Source organism: Dendrobates tinctorius, unplaced genomic scaffold (assembly GCF_039654945.1).
Source record: "Dendrobates tinctorius isolate UK_male_01 unplaced genomic scaffold, ASM3965494v1 ptg000595l, whole genome shotgun sequence".
Taxonomy (NCBI): domain Eukaryota; kingdom Metazoa; phylum Chordata; class Amphibia; order Anura; family Dendrobatidae; genus Dendrobates; species Dendrobates tinctorius.
Genome location: NW_027362251.1, coordinates 10001 through 15000, shown reverse-complemented (window position 1 = coordinate 15000; position 5000 = coordinate 10001).

The following is a 5000-nucleotide window of genomic DNA, read 5'->3' as shown; positions in this document are numbered from 1 at the left end:
GCCTGGCGGGAACACGGGGGGGTGCGCAGGGCAGCGTTCTGCCGTACTCCCTTCACCTCTCGCCCCATTCAAATCGCTCCCTTCTCCATCTTCCCCTCGCTCGGGGTGCGTTCGCTCTCTCGCTCTCCCTCTCCCTTCCGAGCCGCCTCGGAGGACGACGTACGAGGAGCGGAAGGCGATGGCGAGTCGGGTGGGGGCACACCGCGCAGTGAGAACCCCCCTCGCCTGCCTCCACAGCTCTGTCATCCCCCCCACTAACGTAGGGGCTCGGGAAAGACTAGTGGCGCGGGAGCTCGGCAGCGGCGTGGAAACGCCACCCACCGCCGCCGCTCTCGCTGGTGCCCGCCGCGGAGGCCGCCCTTCGGGCGATGCGTGGCACGGACCTCCGCGGGCAGGGCTGCGCATCTGGAACTTCGAAAAGGGCCGCCCTTGCTAACACTGTGCTTCCCCACGCGGGGAGCGATTCGGACGGCTGGCCCCACGCCGGGGTGGGTGGGCGCCCCGCCGTTCGCGCCGCGTGGGTCGTCAGACCACTGTTCATCGTTCGGTGCGATTCAAACTTCCCACAGCTCGGCCGCCTCCGTCCTCGAACGGGAGGTGACGGCCGGCGGTGCGCGCCCAAAGATAGGTGGTGGAAGCCCGGGGGTACAGGAGGAAGGACACCGCTCACCGTAAACCGACGCGAGCTCCAAAGCCCGGGTCGAGCGAGCAGCACCACCTCCCCACCCGGGAGCGCCGTGCCAGATCGATCGAGGATAAGACCGCTCTGAGAGGACATGGACGAGAGGGGCGTCCCGCCTTCCGGAGCCCCCCCTTTCGGACGAGGACTCCGGATTTGCCCCCCGAAAGCCATCACCTCCAGAGAACCAGGGACCGCCGAGGGAGGGTCTGGTCAGGCTTGGGTACCCCAGCATTGCCTCTCTCGCTTGGGATGCACGATCGGCAAAAGTCCCTCTCGGAGCTGTGGAAGTTCGGTCTCAGCCGGAAGTGCGCAACTTCCAGACGAGAGGGACCACATGCCAAGTCGCCTACCCAAGTCGGGGAACCAGAGAAACAACTGCTTTCTATCGGGGTAGAGAGACGACACTCTCTCAAGTACATTCTGCCAGAGGTGCGCATTCCTATGTATTTGCATTGCGGGACAACGTCCCCACTTTAAGGGGACGAAGTCGGAACTGTACCCGGCCTCAAGTCACTGTAGGGCGGATGCGGCACCTAGAAATTCCTCATTCCGGTTCTTTTTCACTTAGTCGTTTTTTTTTTTGGCAAGAATGTACCCCAGGATGCCAAAAAGCCAAAGCCAGGGACTGAGACCATCGAGCATGCTCTGAGGGGACATAGTCAGAGGGGGCGTCCGCCTTCCAGAGCCCTCCTTCCCACGAGGACTCCAGATTTGCCCCCCCCCCCCTGACAACAGCCATCGCCTCCAGAGAACCAGGGACCACCGAGGGAGGGTCTGGTCGAAGCTCAGGTACCCAGATAGCTTCTCCGGCTTGGCATGGACCGCCAGACAAAGCCGCGGACCATGAACCATCCAGCCTGCTCTGAGGGGACATAGTCAGAGGGGGCGTCCGCCTTCAAGAGCCCTCCTTCCCACGAGGACTCCAGATTTGCCCCCCTGACAGCCATCACCTCCAGAGAACCAGGGACCGCCGAGGGAGGGTCTGGTCAAAGCTCACGTACCCCAGGACAGCTTCTCCGGCTTGGGCACAGACCGCCAGACAAAGCCGCGGACCATGAACCATCCAGCCGGCTCTGAGGGGACATGGTCAGAAGGGGCGTCCGCCTTCTAGAGCCCAAACTCGGCCACGGGACTCCAGATTTGCCCCCCTGAATGCCATCACCCTTCAGAAGACCAGGGACCACCGAGGGAGGGTCTGGTCAGGCTCAGGTACCCCAGGATCGCCTCTCTCACTTGGGACGCACGACCAGCAAAAGTCCCTCCTGGAGCCCCGTGGAAGTTCAGTCTCGGCCGTATTTTGCAACTTCCACGACAAGAGGGACCACCTTCTAAGTCGCCTACCCGAGCCAGAGAACCATAGGAACAACCGCCATACATCGGGGTAGAGAGAGCCCACTCTCTCCTATATTCTCCCGCAGGTGCGCATTACTATGTATTTGCATTGCGGGACAATGTACTTCAATGAGCGGGACAAAGTCGGAAATGTATCCGACCTCTGGAACTGTGCGGCTGCTACAGCAGTCAGAAATTCCCCCATTCCGGTTCTTTTTCACTTGGATTTTTTTTTTTGCAATTTTTTGCCTAAACGTATTCCTCCAACATGTACTAGCTCATGACACTTGAAATTTTTGAGCCAATTGATAATAACAGCTTTTTAGAGCTCAAAACAAAAAAAATATTGAGCGAACAAAAAATGTTCGAAAATGACCTCAGCTCCTGGAACTGTTTTCGGTACACCTCCAGAGAGGCTCCCCTGCCTGGAAGTCTGTCACTGATCAGCTCGAAATTTTTCTAAGTCCCAAATTCGGTTTTTCATCCAAAATTCAACTTTCTGCCCAGGATCCACAAACTTTAAACCCAGTTGGGGGACCCTCCCTGGGGGCCCTACAACATACTGAAGCCCCCCTGTGGTGGAAGTAGGGGAATTTACTTATTTTTACACAAATCACAAAATTCCATTTTTGTTCGCAAAACACTTTTTTGTCCTCAAGAAACTTTTTTGTCCTCAAAACACTTTTTTGTCCTCGAGAAACTTTTTTGTCCTCAAGAACTTTTTTGTCCTCAAAACACTTTTTGTCCTCAAAACTCAATTTCTTCCATAATTCGACTTTCCCCCAAAAAACCACACATTCTACCCTCATGGGAGGCACTCTCCCTCGGGTCCCCACATCATATTGGACGCCCCAGAGCGGTGGGAGAAGGGGAAATCTGATTTTTGCACAAAAATCCAAAAATCGCTCTAAGTCCAAAAATCCTGAAATTTTTCTAAGTCCCAACGGTACTTTCTGAAAAGTGTACCAGGCCCCTGGAAGCCTCCTAGGTACACCTCCCGAGGCGCCCCCTTCCTGGAAGTCTGTCACATCTCGAAATTTTTCTAAGTCCCAAAAAATGGTTTTTGCTCCATAATTCGACTTTCCCCCCAAAAGTCACACATTCTACCCTCATGGGAGGCACTCTCCCTCGGTCCCCACTTCATATTGACGCCCCAGAGCGGTGGGAGAAGGGAAAATTCGATTTTTGCACAAAAATCCAAAAATCGCTCTAAGTCCAAAAATCTTGAAAAATTTTTCTAAGGTCCCAACGGTACTTTCTGAAAAGTGTACCCAGGCCCCTGGAAGCCTCCTAGGTACACCTCCCGAGGCGCCCCCTTCCTGGAAGTCTGACACATCTCGGAATTTTTTCTAAGTCCCAAAAATGGTTTTTGCTCCATAATTCGACTTTCCCCCCAAAAGTCACACATTCTACCCTCATGGAGGCACTCTCCCTCGGGTCCCCACTTCATATTGACGCCCCAGAGCGGTGGGAGAAGGGAAAATTCGATTTTTGCACAAAAATCCAAAAATCGCTCTAAGTCAAAAATCTTGAAAATTTTTTCTAAGTCCAACGGTACTTTCTGAAAAGTGTACCCAGCCCCTGGAAGCCTCCTAGGTACACCTAGGTACACCTCCCGAGGCGCCCCCTTCCTGGAAGTCTGACACATCTCGGAATTTTTTCTAAGTCCCCAAAAATGGTTTTTGCTCCATAATTCGACTTTCCCCCCAAAAGTCACACATTCTACCCTCATGGGAGGCACTCTCCCTCGGGTCCCCACTTCATATTGACGCCCCAGAGCGGTGGGAGAAGGGAAAATTCGATATTTGCACAAAAATCCAAAAATCGCTCTAAGTCCAAAAATCTTGAAAATTTTTCTAAGTCCCAACGGTACTTTCTGAAAAGTGTACCCAGGCCCCTGGAAGCCTCCTAGGTACACCTCCCGAGGCGCCCCCTTCCTGGAAGTCTGACACATCTCGGAATTTTTTCTAAGTCCCCAAAAATGGTTTTTGCTCCATAATTCGACTTTCCCCCCAAAAGTCACACATTCTACCCTCATGGGAGGCACTCTCCCTCGGGTCCCCACTTCATATTGACGCCCCAGAGCGGTGGGAGAAGGGAAAATTCGATTTTTGCACAAAAATCCAAAAATCGCTCTAAGTCCAAAAATCTTGAAAATTTTTCTAAGTCCCAACGGTACTTTCTGAAAAGTGTACCCAGGCCCCTGGAAGCCTCCTAGGTACACCTCCCGAGGCGCCCCCTTCCTGGAAGTCTGACACATCTCGGAATTTTTTCTAAGTCCCCAAAAATGGTTTTTGCTCCATAATTCGACTTTCCCCCCAAAAGTCACACATTCTACCCTCATGGGAGGCACTCTCCCTCGGGTCCCCACTTCATATTGACGCCCCAGAGCGGTGGGAGAAGGGAAAATTCGATTTTTGCACAAAAATCCAAAAATCGCTCTAAGTCCAAAAATCTTGAAAATTTTTCTAAGTCCCAACGGTACTTTCTGAAAAGTGTACCCAGGCCCCTGGAAGCCTCCTAGGTACACCTCCCGAGGCGCCCCCTTCCTGGAAGTCTGTCACATCTCGAAATTTTTCTAAGTCCCAAAAAATGGTTTTTGCTCCATAATTCGACTTTCCCCCCAAAAGTCACACATTCTACCCTCATGGGAGGCACTCTCCCTCGGGTCCCCTCAACATATTGACGCCCCAGAGCGGTGGGAGAAGGGGAAATCTGATTTTTGCACAAAAATCCAAAAATCGCTCTAAGTCCAAAAATCCTGAAAATTTTTCTAAGTCCCAACGGTACTTTCTGAAAAGTGTACCCAGGCCCCTGGAAGCCTCCTAGGTACACCTCCTGAGACTCCTCCCTTCCTGGAAGTCTGACACATCTCGAAATTTTTCTAAGTCCCAAAAAATGGTTTTTGCTCCATAATTCGACTTTCCCCCCAAAAGCCACACATTCTACCCTCATGGGAGGCACTCTCCCTCGGGTCCCCTCAACA